We start from the raw sequence: 14,461 nt of genomic DNA on the forward strand, positions 1-14,461 counted from the left end.
GCCTCTTCCACTGGCACAGGTGGGGTGAGCTTGTCCCGTCGGCTCCTCAGATGCCCTGAACCCATGCCATAATTTTGCATTTCTCAACACATCCTTCTTCTTGCAAGCTCTCTTTTTTGAATCCACATTTAATCCCTGGTACCAAGGGGGCAATTTCAAAAGAGATCCCTTGAAACTTGGCACCAAAAGAAATGGGGGAGTAATTGCCAAGCAGGAAATCTAGATCAGACCAAGCGTGAACAAAGAAGCAGAGATCAATTCACTCTGTGTCACAAATTTATTTATTTATTTATTTTTAATTTGATTTATATGCCGTCCTTCTCTGGAGACTCAGGGCGGCTTACAATGTGTTAAGCAGTAGCCTCCATTCTTTTGTATATTTATACATAGTCAGCTTATTGCCCCCACAAACTGGGTCCTCAATTTACCTACCTTAGAAAGGATGGAAGGCTGAGTCAACCTTGAGCCTGGCAAGATTCGAACTTGCTAATTGCAGACAACTGGAGTTAAATTACAATGCATTAGCCTGCTGAGCTATCCAAAGCTCCTCCGTTAATAGCAACAGTACTTAGACTTATGTACCGCTTCACAGTGCTTTACAGCCCTCTCTAAGCGGTTTACAGAGTCAGCCTATCGCCCCCAACAATCTGGGTCCTCATTTTACCGATCTCCAAAGAATGGAAAGGCTGAATCAACCTTGAGCCTGGTGAGATTCGAACTGCCAAATTTGCAGGCAGCCGGCAGTCAGCAGAAGTAGCCTGCAGTACTGCACTCTAACCACTGTGCCACTGTGGCTCTTTTGGAAGAGCCCCAAATGATTTTATTCAGCAGGCGTTTATGCGGTTACACAAGCAAGGGGAGAAAAAAAGCTGTTTGCATGAAAAGATAGATAAAAAGCAGAAGTTGCTACAATAAAATTGTTATTTCCCAAATATGTCACAAGCATATTTGGAAAGAAACCTATTTAGCAAACTCAATTGATCCTATTTCTGGTTTCCTGTCATCCTTCTCCTAAGCTGTGGACAGTTACATATTATTACAACTCATTTATCTTTAATTCGGCCATTTCAATACAAGAGTTTTGATCACCAATGCTCATTTCCATTGCTGTTGGTTAAAAGAGGGGAAAGTACAGTACAGGCCCTTGGGAAATATCCCCTCCACAATTGCTCAAGAAAGAGATGGGAACTGGAGTCCCCATTCATTGCCGCGGGGTGGGTACAGTTGATGGTTTATGAATCTAGATGCTAGTAAAGGACCCCTGTGGACTTGTAATGGTTACGGAAGTAAGTTAAGTACGCAGATCTGGTATGAGAACATTCAAACATTCTCCATTCTTTGCGTAGGACAAATTTTAGGATGTGAACATTAAGGAGGGTGGGCTCCACCACGAGGGTCTTCTGAACAGCCTCAGAAAGCATGGTTTGAGAGTCTTGGTGGTGAATGTAGGGACCAAAATGGAGAAACTATTTCAGGGTTTACAAGAAACCCTCCAGAGCATCATCTTTGAAGGCATCTCAAGAGGTTCAGAATTGGTAGCCGTGCCTTTGTTTTAACTGTTTTCCTGCTATCGGAATACACCCAAACTGTTGTTATATAGCATTGTTGTATTCTTCATCCTTTACCATAGTAGCAACTCTGATGCTTGGGAAGGCGAGCAGACAGAGAGGAGAGAAATAGGAGCAAATAGTTACTAGCAGAATGTGGACTTTTCTCAAATCTGGATTGAGTAGCAGTTCCCCAACTAAGGGTTTGCTAACTGCCATTCTGCCACTAATGTGGTGTATTTGCTCCAAAGGTACCACCAGTTCATGCAAAAAATACCTATCAGATTACTCACACCTTCTTCTATTAGGAATAGGAGCTACTGGTTGGAAGCAAAGTTGCGTGGTTGCCGTTGAATTTTGTCCTTTTCATAAGCTTGACGTGAACGTTGGGGTGTGAGTATGGAGACAGAATGATAACAGAACATAACAGAATAACAGAGTTGGAAGGGACCCTGGAAGTCTTCTACTCCAATGCCCTGCTCAAGCAGGAAGCCCTATGCCATGTTGGACAAATGATGTCCTAGATAGACCTCAAAAATTCTTCTAGAATTTAAGAATGACCTTTTCTGATGCAAAGCTTCTAGAAAGTGCTTTTCTCAGACAAAAGTCCAAGCAAAGGGTTTCTTGGCCCCTTCCAAAAGCAAAGAAAACTCTCCACGTTGCATTTTTTTCTATGATACCCTCACCTGAGGATCTCTCTGGCTTTGTCTACTCTCTGTGCAGGTGCTATCTCTTTTCCCAAATTCTAAAAAGTGATCCCAATTCCACCAGATCTCTAGGAAGCCATCTTCCCACAGTAACCTACAGCGCTAGGATTCCTCAGTCCAGCCCAGGAACTAATCAGATCCAGTTTAGCTTCCTCAAATAATCCCAAATCAGCTGTCTGTTGTACAAAAAGTACAACCAGGAAACTCAAGGTGTTTGCACCATGATTTTCCTTGGGGAAATGAGTTGAAGATTGTGTGAAGTGTACATGGAGGGAAGGGAGGGAAGAATGAGGAGGAGGAAAAAAAAACTGTAGGAATAACAGGAACTGTGACTGCCATGTTGACAAGCACTCCATCAAGCTAAGCACCTTAAATAATCCCATTAGCATCCTTTAATATGCATCAATGCCATATTTGAGTGCAGATCTGTTTCTTCCTCATTGTTTTCTTTTTTTTTTACTTCAATTTCTTTTTATTTTTTTATTTTTTTTAAATTTTTATTGAATATAAATATTAAAAAAGACATACGTAATATATACACAACAAACATTTATACAACATATACACAAAAAGAGTATAATTTCTTCTTAAGCATTTTTTCAGAGTGACATTCTACAATTCTACTTATGATATATTCCTTCACCTCTCCTTAATCTAATAACATTTTTATTATATATATATATTTAAATCGGTAATATTTCCCCCTATATTTTTTGTATATTTCTGATTTTTAACCAATTATACCAATTATTCCATATTTTGTAATAATCTGATTCTTCTCTTTCTTGTAATTCTTTGGTTAACCTATCCATTTCAGCGCATTCTAAAATTTTTCCTATTTTTCCTTTCTGTTTCACTTGGTGTTTTTTCTTGCTTCCAATTTTTTCCTCGTTGTTTTCAGTGGTAAGAATAATTACCAATTTGATTGATTCATGCATTAGACAAATTCATTTATTTTCACTCTGTAAAGCCTGGCCTAAACTAAGAGGACACAAAATAATCACTTAAATAGGAGCCCAACCGTGTTCGGCAGCTGCCAAAAAAGCCAACACAATCCTAGGCTGCATTAACAGAGGGATTAGAGTCAAAATCACGTGACGTTCTAATACCGCTTTACAAAGCCTTAGTAAGGCCACACTTGAAATACTCCATCCAGTTTTGGTCACCGTGTTGTAAAAAAAGATGTTGAGACAAGTGGTGGGTTTCAAATTTTTTTACTACCGGTTCTGTGTGCGTGGCTTGGTGGACGCGGCAGGGAAAGATACTGTAAAATCTCCATTCCCTCCCCACTCCAGGGGAAGGATACTGTAAAATCTCCATTCCCTCCTCACTCCAGGGGAAGGATACTGTAAAATCTCCATTCCCTCCCCGCTCCAGGGGAAGGATACTGTAAAATCTCCATTCCCTCCCCGCTCCAGGGGAAGGATACTGTAAAATCTCCATTCCCTCCCCGCTCCAGGGGAAGGATACTGTAAAATCTCCATTCCCTCCCCACTCCAGGGGAAGGATACTGTAAAATCTCCATTCCCTCCCTGCTCCAGGGGAAGGATACTGTAAAATCTCCATTCCCTCCCCCCTCCATGGGAAGGATACTGTAAAATCTCCATTCCCTCCCCGCTCCAGGGGAAGAATACTGTAAAATCTCCATTCCCTCCCCGCTCCAGGGGAAGGATACTATAAAATCTCCATTCCCTCCCCACTCCAGGGGAAGGATACTGCAAAATCCCCATTTCCTCCCAATCAGCTAGGACTCGGGAGGAAGAGAATAGATGGGGGCGGGGCCAGTTAGAATTTTTACTACTGGTTCTCCAAACTACTCAAAATTTCTGCTACCGGTTCTCCAGAACTGGTCAGAACCTGCTGAAACCCACCTCTGGTTGAGACTCTGGAAAGAGTGCAGAGAAGAGCAACAAGGGTGATTTGGGGGCTAGAGGCTAAAATGTACGACAAACGGTTGCAGGAACTGTGTATGTATTTATTATACTGTGTGTAATGAAATAATAATACTGCATATAATGAAAAGAAGGACTAGGGTTGACATGGGGGGGGTATTTAGCTGGTTTGGAGCAGTTCAGGCAAACCGGTAGCGGAAATTGCAGATGGACCTGACCAGGGGTGGGTTCTAAAATTTTTTACTACTGGTTCTGTGGGCGTGGCTTATTTTGTGGGTGTGGCTTGTGGGGGGTGATGTGACTGGGTGGGTGTGGCCAACTTTTTTTTTTTTTACTTTTAAAAGCATTTTTTCTACAACCTCTTCGGCCAAAGAGGTTGTAGAAAAAAATGCTTTTAAAAGCCTCTGACGATCCCAGCTGAGCCACACGATCATCAGAGGCTTTTTTATTTTAAAAGCATTTTTTCAATGCAAAGAGGTTGTAGAAAAAATGCTTTTAAAAGTTTTTTTTAAAAAAGCCTCTGATGAGGTGGGCGGGGTAAGCGAGCGGCAACCGGGCCAGGGACCGGTTTGGGGGCATGGCCAGCCAATGTTATTACCGGTTCTCCGAACTACTACAAATTTTTACTATCGGTTCTTGCGAACTGGTGCGAACCGGGAGCAACCCACTACTGGACCTGCCCACCCACCCTGGCTCTATGCCATCCTATTTAGGCACATTTTTGAGGCCAGGTGCACACACGGAAGGAGTGCATGTGAGCAAAGCGCATATGTGGAAGGCCGAGCGCATGCATGGAAGGCACACACACACGCATGAAGTGAGCGTGTGCACGGCGACCCGGCGGTAACAAAATGTGAAACCCACCACTAGGTGATATGATAGAAGTCTTCTAATATTTGAGGGGCTGCCACAAGGAAGAGGAGGGGGGTTCCCTCCTAACTCTGTTCGTCTGTTACTCAGAGCTCATACTGGAAAATTGAAGCATGACTGACGAAGGCTCACTTTTTTTTTAATGACTATGGCTTTAGACGAGGAAGGGCAGGGAAGTGTCCTCTGCCACTAACATTTTACCCAGTTTCATTTCTGTTAATCCATCCTCTGAAACTGAGCTGCAGATCTTTGCCAGAGATTTTAGGATCATTTTGGGTAATCAGGAGCTGGGAATGTTTTTGAGGGTAAGAACCAGAGGTAGTATTCATCCGGTTCAGACCAGTTCTGGCGAACCGGGTAGCGGCGACTGTGGGAGGGCACAGCCAACTGCCCCGGCATAATGCCGTTGTATTTAGCCATGTTTTCATGGCCGGGCGCATGCATGGAATGCGTGCATCCGCACGAAGCGAGCGTGCGTGCACGTGGCGAACCTGTAGTAACGATATTGTAAATCCACCTCTGGTAAGAGCAGAACAGTAATGGAACCAGTTAGGAAACCGAACTAGGAGTCTTTGGACAATTGGCTCTTTCTTGTGTGTGTTGCGGGGGGAGGAGGCATGAACTCTGCCTCAGGCAAGGCTGAATTTGATGGCTTCACTTGAGCTTTTGAGTTCTATTGCATCAAGTCTAGGTCTTGTGTTTTGGTAGGACCAAGGCCGCTGGTTCTGGGTGAAACATCTTCACATCATCGCTAGATTTCAGAATTGAGAAACCCGAAAGGACCATCTCTGAATCCCTTCACCCTTCCATCCTAAATTGCATTTGCAATACAGAATAACAGAGAGTTGGAAGGGACCTTGGAGGTCTCCTAGTCCAACCCCCCTGCTCAAGCAGGAAACCCTAAAGCATTTCAGACAAATCGTTGTCCAATCTCTTCTCGAAAACCTCCAGTGATGGAACACCTACAACTTCTAGTGGCCAGCTGTTCCACTGTTTGATTGTTCTCACTGCCAGGAAACTTCTCTTTAGTTCTAGGTTGGTTCTCTCCTTGATTATTTTCCATGTTAATGTTCTCTTTTAGCGGTTGTAAGTGGAGGACTACCTGTATACACTTCTGGAGGAGAATTGTCTTCACTGGTAGACAATGAGCCTGCTTTAATTTCCAAAATAGTTTGCAATAAAAAAAACCAAGGTACAAATCCTCTACCCTGTTGAAATATCCTAGCCAAAACAGCTGGTCAGCAGGTCAGTTAAAGTCCCTGGGCTGCTGTTCCATAGAGAGTCAGCCTCTTAGCTTTAATCTTGAGTTATCTTGGGTTTGTTTGTTTTAAGTAGCTTGGTTTATTTGTCTCATAAAATCTGCGGATTTTATTCTGTTAGTTGTTGGCAGCTATACTGGCCATTGCTCATCTCCATTTCAAGGCCATTGAGCTAGTGTTGTCGGGAGACATTTCCATGGTCACATGGCCAGCATGACGTCACGGAGGATTGTTACCTTCCCGCCAAAGTGGTACCTATTTATCTACTCGCATTTACATGCTTTCAAACTGCTAGGTGGGCAGGAGCTAGAGCTAGGAACGGGAGCTCACTCCATCACGTGGCACTGGGGTCTCGAACCTGGGCTGCCGGCTTTCCAGCTGATAAGCTCAGCGTCTTAATCGCTGAGCCACCGCGCCGCCCCATTTGTCTCAGTGCATTTTTGGACATTCAGCAATGGGAGTGAATTCCCTAAGCCGAAACCGCACATCATGGAACCACAGGTTGCAACGGATGTGTAAAATTCCACACCAATGTGCTGCAGCATTTTGAATATTCTCACCTCGAAACCCTAAAGTTGCTTGCTGTTTATATTTTAAGTTTTTACTGGCAATACGTAGGGAGTGGTGGTGATACGGGGGGAAATGGAATTGAAATGAATGTGATAAATCTTAGGGTTTGAGGGGGAAAAATGGATTCATAAGTGTTGTGATAATCTTCAAAAATGGTAAAGCTGGAAAAGAAAAGGAGTTCTGTTAAAATAAGGGTGGACTTTGCTTATAGAGCCCACCTGGTTGATGTAGCAATAGCAATAGCACTTAGACTTATATACTGCTTCATAGTGCTTTTATAGCCCCCTCTAAGCGGTTTACAGAGTCAGCCTCTGGCCCCCAACAATCTGGGTCCTCATTTTACACACGTCGGAAGGAGGGAAGGCTGAGTCAACCTTGAGGCAGTCAGGATCGAACTCCAGACTTGGGCAGAATTAACCTGCAATACTGCATTCTAACCACTGTGCCACCAGGACTCTTCCTTCCTTCCTTCCTTCCTTCCTTCCTTCCTTCCTTCCTTCCTTCCTTCCTTCCTTCCTTCCTTCCTTCCTTCCCTTTTCTCCCTTCCAATCTTAGCACTTAGCAATAGCACCTAGACTTATATACCACTTCACAGTGCTTTTACAGCCCTCTCTAAGCGGTTTACAGAGTCAGCCTCTTGCCCCCAAAAATCTGGGTCCTCATTTTACCCACCTCGGAAGGATGGAAGGCTGAGTCAATCTTGAGCCTGGTGAGATTCGAACCAACAAATTGCAGTCAGCCGGCAGTCAGCAGAAGTCGCCTGCAGTACTGCACACTGACCACTGCGCCACCATGGCTTATTAGGTGTGAAGTTTGTTTTTGTGTCTGATTGAAGGAAAGTTAACAGAATAACACAGTTGGAAGGGACCTTGGAGGTCTTCTAGTCCAACCCCTTGCTCAAGCAGGAGACCCTATACCATTTCAGACAAATGGATGTCCAATTTCTTCTTGAAGAACTCCTGTGATGGAGCGCCCACAACTTCTGGAGGCAAGTCATTCCACTGTTTAATTTCAAGAATAACAGAATCAGATGGGACCTTGGAGGTCTTCTAGTCCAACCCCCTGCCCAGGCAGGAAATCCTACACCACTTCAGACAAATGGTTATCCAACATCTTCTTCCAAAATTTATATATATATATTTTAACTGTTTTTTAATATTTGTATTCTATGTTTTTATCTTGGCTGTACACCGCCCTGAGTCCTCAGGGAGAAGGGCGGTATATAAATTGAAAATTAAATTAAATTAAATTCTTAAAAATTTCCCGTGTTGGAGCATCCACAACTTCTGGAGGCAAGTTGTTCCACTGGTTAATTGTTCTCAATGCCAGGAAATTTCTCCTTAGTTCTAAGTTGCTCCTCTCCTTGATTAGTTTCCATCCATTGTTTCTTGTCCTGCCTTCTGGTGCTTTGGAGAAGAGGTTATCCCGTCTTCTTTTGTGTCAGCCCCTTAGTGGTCCCTGTTGCCATGTACCAAAACCGAAAAGTGACAAAAAGGAAAGCCCAAACTACAAGGGAGTACTTTGTAAACTAGCACCCATGATGAGAAGGATTTTGACAAATGACAGAATATGGATTGAAGAGAATATTCATAGCTCAGCACTAAAGTGTGGGTGACCTTGGTTTTATCGGAACTTGGTGGTTTCATTGCAGATGTTTCATGACCCAACTAGGTAGCCTCATCAGTGCTAGAAGGGGAGGGGGTTTGCAGGGAGGAGGAGGAAGGGGAGGACTGTGGGGTCCTTGGTGCTCTCTGAGCTTGGTTGTTTTGTTACATCAGTGCTAGAAGGGGGGGAGGAGGAGGAGGAGGAGGAGGAGGAGGAGGAGGAGGAGGAGGAGGAGGAGGAGGAGGACTGTAAGATCCTTGGTGCTCTCTGAGCTTGGTTTTCTTGCAGACGTTTCATTACCCAGTTAGGGAATATCATCAGTGCTAGAAGGGGGTGGGGTTGAAGAGGAGGAGGAGGAGCAGGAGGAGGAGAAGGGAGGAGGAGAACTACTGTGGAGTTGTTGATGCTCTCTGAGCTGGGTTTTCTTGTAGACGTTTCATGACCCAATTAGGTAACATTATCAGTGCCAGAAGGAAATGGGGTTTCCGAGGAAGAGGAGGAGGTGGAGGAGGAGGAGGAGGAGGAGGAGGAGGAGGAGGAGGAGGAGGAGGAGGAGGACTGTAAGATCCTTGGTGCTCTCTGAGCTTGGTTTTCTTGCAGACGTTTCATTACCCAGTTAGGGAATATCATCAGTGCTAGAAGGGGGTGGGGTTGAAGAGGAGGAGGAGGAGCAGGAGGAGGAGAAGGGATGAGGAGAACTACTGTGGAATTGCTGATGCTCTCTGAGCTGGGTTTTCTTGTAGACGTTTCATGACCCAACTAGGTAACATTATCAGTGCCAGAAGGAAATGGGGTTTCCGAGGAAAAGGAGGAGGAAGAGGAGGAGGAGGAGGAGGAGGAGGAGGAGGAGGACAACGACTGTGGAGTCCTTGGTGTTCTCTGAGCTTGGTTGTTTTGTTGCAGATTTTTCATGACTCAACTAGGCAGCATCATCAGTGCTGGAAATTTATTTATTTATTTATTTATTGGTTCGATTTATATGCCGCCTTTCTCCGGAGACTCAGGGCGGTTTACAATGCATTAAGCAATAGCCGTCATATTTTTGTATATATCTGCTTAGTATGGCTTTCGCCTCCCCCCCCCCAAGCGGTGTTCTTTTTTATACAAAGTCAGCTTATTGCCCCCACAATCCGGGTCCTCATTTTACCTACCTGGGAAGGATGGAAGGCTGAGTCAACCTTGAGCCTGGTGAGATTTGAACTTGCAGTAATTGCAGGCAGCTGGCAGCTAAGTTGTTAGGTTTTGAGGTCGTCTCAAATAACTTGCATTTCAAAGTCTTTGATGAAAAACTCTCATTTATTAAGCACGACATTCTAACTCCGACTCCATCGTAGCCAACACTGACTTCCTGACCCAAAACGCTCCCTTTCCTTTCCCCACTCCTCTGCACTCATTGGCCATCTTCCAAGTCACTCTACCCCTAATCTACTGCTCCAGCTCAAAGGAATTTCCCCCCTCCCATCCCATCTCCTAGGGGATATTATCTCCAGGGAAAATAAGTAGGTGAAAAGTCAAACGTCCCTTTCCAGACGCCTCCGCTTCTCCTTCTTATGTCAGCACTAGAGTAAATGCAGCTTGAAGTGCTGACAAGTGTTACTTAAGTGTATATATGTATTTTATTTGGCTGTTCACCGTCCTGAGTCCTTCGGGAGTAGGGCGGTATACAAATTCAATGAAAAAAAAAAGTGATACTTAACAGCACTTTAGTCCGCTGTGCCACCAAGGCTCCTGAATGGGGTTTGTGGTGGGGGGGAGGAAGAGGAGGAGGAGGAAGACTGTGGGATCCTTTGTGCTCTCTGAACTGGGTGGTCAAAACTGTGTTTTCCCAGTTGTTACAAAAGCTGCATCTTCAGAAGGTGGCAGGAAAATAATAAATGGATGCCTTTGAAGCGTGGTGTTGGAGAAAATTGTTGAAAATACCTTGGACCACGAGAATGAATTATTCATATTAGATGAAGTAAACCTGCTTTGCTCACCAGAAGGGCCAGTTAATGAAGCTATTAAATATTGGGGACATAAATTGCAAAGGCAGGAAGCAGTTGAAGGGACTCTGACCCGTGGGGGGAAAAAAATCAAAAGCATTGGAAAAAGGGCCGATAGAAGGCAAGGTAGCCTGATGCTACCACTGACTGAGGTACCATGGAGGTAAGAGAAATGTTAGACTTAACTGTGGTTGTAAACTGGGGACTATCTGTATAAGCAGACAGCAGACAGTTTACCGAGATAGTAACCAATCAAGAACAGACCAAAAAAAATCCCAACTCTCTTGTTACACTGATGATGTTATCTAGTTGGGTCATGAAATGTCTGTAAGAAAACATCCAAGCTCAGAAAGCACCAAGGACTCCATAGTCTTCCTCCTCCTCCTCCTCCTCCTCCTCCTCCTCCTCCTCTTCCTCCTCCTCCACCACCACCACCACCACCACCACCACCACCACCTCCTCCTCCTCCTCCTCTCCACAAACCCCACTCCCTTCTAGCACTGATGATGTTAGACTTTTTTTTTTTTTGCTTTAATTTATATGCCGCCGTTCTCCGGAGACTCAGGGCGGCTTACAATGTGCTCAACAATAGCCTTCATCCTTTTGTATATTTATACAAAGTCAGCTTATTGCCCCCACAATCTGGGTCCTCATTTCACCTACCTTTGAAAGGATGGAAGGCTGAATCAACCTTGAGCCTGGTGAGATTCAAACTCGCAGTAATTGCAAGTTTCATGACCCAACTAGGGAATATCATCAATGCTAGAAGGGAAAAAGGTTTGCAGAGAAATGCCTGCAAGAAAACATCCAAGCTCGGAGAGCACCAAGGTCCCCAGTCCTCCTCCTTCTCTTCTTCCTCTCCTCCTCTTCCTCCTCCTCCTCCTCCTCCTCTCCCAGCACTAAAGACCCCACCGAACCCATAATTTTCAAGGTGACAAACAAAACCAGAGAGTTTAGTTGATCAGGATTATAATCCACGTTCCTAAATTTGGTTACCAAATTTTTATCAGAAAATCTGAATTTGCTGAATTGATCCTATATTTCTGTACCTGGGGGAGATGCACAGAAATTGGGGATGGTCTCCTGCCCCAGGTGCAGATGTCCCCACCAAGAGCTTTGCAGGACCCCAACTGGATTATCATCGTGGCTAGAAGCAAACCGTCCCCATTTGTTTGCCTTCCATGCCATGGCAAGGATCTGTTCGCAGTCAGAATAATCCAATTTAAAGAAATGATTCATATTAGTGAGCACATCTGTCTGAGGCCCGAGCAAAACCCCGGTGTTAGTTTAATAAATGATGTTCATTAAACTCGGCTGAAAATATAATCTGGAGAGACTGATGGAGCAAACAGAGCAAAGAATAAGCTAACGGAGCCACACAATTATCTGCCATCATTTGTTCTGGTGCCAATGCAGAAGTAAGCCTTGTTTGCTGAAATCTTAATTTCGTTTGGCTGAGGCCGAATCCATCAAAAAAAGTCGAGCCGGCAGACGATGCTCTCGTTTCTCAAAATCTGTCAGAAAAAGGTAAAAAAAAAAAAGAGCTGTTTTTCTTGATCGGGCCTACAGCAGAATTTAAAAAATTGAATGTTAAGGATGAGCAAAGAAATGTATCTCCGGGGACAGATGGTCCAAGCTCAGGACTTAAATTGTTGTGGCCGCCGACCCCTCCAGCAGCCGAATCAGAGGAGGAAGAGGAGGAGGCGTGGGAGTCAGGATCAGCATGAAGGCAACCTGAGAGCTCCGAGGGGGAAGAGGGAATGGAGCTGGCAGAGAGATAGACAGAGACAGAACCTGGACTGTCCGTCAGCCCTTAGATGGAGAGTCAACAGCCCCCAGGTCCGGAGGTGTCTGATGAGGAACAGCTGGGTCCAGAGCCTGACGTATGGATGCCCAGAAGGCAGAGGAGAGGAGAGCAGTGGAAATCTATGGGCCAGTCCTTGGGACAGAAGACGCATGGATGCGCAGAAAGCAGAGGAGAGGAGAGCAGTGGAAATCTATGGGCCAGTCCTTGGGACAGAAGACGCATGGATGCGCAGAAAGCAGAGGAGAGGAGAGCAGTGGAAATCTATGGGCCAGTCCTTGGGACAGAAGACGCATGGATGCGCAGAAAGCAGAGGAGAGGAGAGCAGTGGAAATCTATGGGCCAGTCCTTGGGACAGAAGACACATGGATGCGCAGAAGGCAGAGGAGAGGAGAGCCGGGGAAATCTATGGGCCAGTCCTTGGGACAGAAGATGCATGGATGCGCAGAAGGCAGAGGAGAGGAGAGCAGTGGAAATCTATGGGCCAGTCCTTGGGACAGAAGATGCATGGATGCGCAGAAGGCAGAGGAGAGGAGAGCAGTGGAAATCTATGGGCCAGTCCTTGGGACAGAAGACGCATGGATGCGCAGAAAGCAGAGGAGAGGAGAGCAGTGGAAATCTATGGGCCAGTCCTTGGGACAGAAGACGCATGGATGCGCAGAAGGCAGAGGAGAGGAGAGCCGGGGAAATCTATGGGCCAGTCCTTGGGACAGAAGACGCATGGATGCGCAGAAGGCAGAAGAGAGGAGAGCCGGGGACATCTATGGGCCAGTCCTTGGGACGGAAGAGCCACCGCTGCAAGTGAAGCCCCTCCCTACCTCTGGGGATAAAAGGCAGAGGTCGGAGATGAATAGATGTGGCAGACAACTATTCATCTTCCGGCTGGACAGATTTGTTAGCCTGCGGTGAGAAAGAAACTTTTTGCTGGGGCTGCCGGCGCTCCTAAGAAAGGAATCTTTTCAGACCTTCAGAGGGTTTGTCGTGTTTGGGGAGCTGGGTCAGAACATAAATCTTGAACTTGTAAGATGAGCCTCACGAGGCAGGGATAGTGAGGTCAACGCAGATAGATTTTACACTTAGGAAGAAAAAACGAAAAACAAAGGCACAAGTACAGATTAGGCAAAACCTGGCTCAAAAACAGTAATTGTTAGAGGGACCTTGGAGTCTTAGCGGAGGATTGTTTAAACATGAGCCAGCGGTGTGTGGCAGCAGCCAAAAAAGCGAATACAATCATTGGTTGTATAAACAGAGGCACAGAATCAAAATCACATGAACTAGTAGTATCACTTTATAAAGCCTTAGTAAGGCCACACCTGGAATCCTGCATCCAGTTTTGGTCCCCACATTATGAAAACAAAGTTGAGACTTTGGAAAAAGTGCAGAGAAGAGTAACTAAAATGATTAAAGGCCTGGAAATTAAAACATATGAAGAACGGTTGCAGAAACTGGGTATGGCTTATCTGGGGAAAGGGGTGACATGATAGCTGTAATCCAGTATTTGAGGGGCTGCCACAAAGAGGAGGGGATCAAATTATTTTCCAAAGCACTGAAGGCAGGACAAGAAGCCATGGATGGAAATGAATCAAGGAGCGAAGCAAAACTGGAATTAAGGAGACATTTCCTGTCAATTAGAACAATTAATCAATGGAACGAGTTGCCTTTACAAGTTATGGGTGCTCCATCACTGGAGGCTTTTAAGAAGGGAACTGGACAACCATTTGTCTGAAGTGGCATAGGGTCTCCTCAGGGGTGGGTTCTAAAATTTTTTACTACTGGTTCTGTGGGCGTGGCTTATTTTGTGGGTGTGGCTTGATGGTGTTGTGACAATTCTTTAGGATTTAGCAGAGGTACTGGTCTACCAGGCTTTTAACTGCTTGCAGAGCTGTACCAGTCTACTCATTTGTTTTTGGAGGCACCAGTCTACTCATTTGTTTTTGGAGGCATTGGTCTACTCATTTGTTTTTGGAGGCACCGGTCTACTCATTTGTTTTTGGAGGTACCGGTCTACTCATTTGTTTTTGGAAGCACTGGTCTACTCATTTGTTTTTGGAGGCACCGGTCTACTCATTTGTTTTTGGAGGCACCGGTCTACTCATTTGTTTTTGGAGGCATTGGTCTACTCATTTGTTTTTGGAGGCACCGGTCTATTCATTCGTTTTTGAAGGCCCCGGTCTACTCATTTGTTTTTGGAGGCGCCGGTCTACTCATTTGTTTTTGGAGGCCCC

General features: G+C 45.2%; 1 protein-coding gene across 1 annotated transcript in view; it reads left to right on the plus strand.

The window, feature by feature from the left end:
- CELF4 (CUGBP Elav-like family member 4) overlaps window positions 1–14,461 on the plus strand; it is a gene marked incomplete at its 5' end in the record, with an annotated part of 118,300 nt that overhangs the window by 86,110 nt on the left and 17,729 nt on the right.

This window comes from Pituophis catenifer, unplaced genomic scaffold (genome assembly GCF_029215685.1).
Source record: "Pituophis catenifer annectens isolate HBS135680 unplaced genomic scaffold, rPitCat1.0.hap2 SCAF_2, whole genome shotgun sequence".
Classification (NCBI taxonomy): Eukaryota; Metazoa; Chordata; class Lepidosauria; order Squamata; family Colubridae; genus Pituophis; species Pituophis catenifer.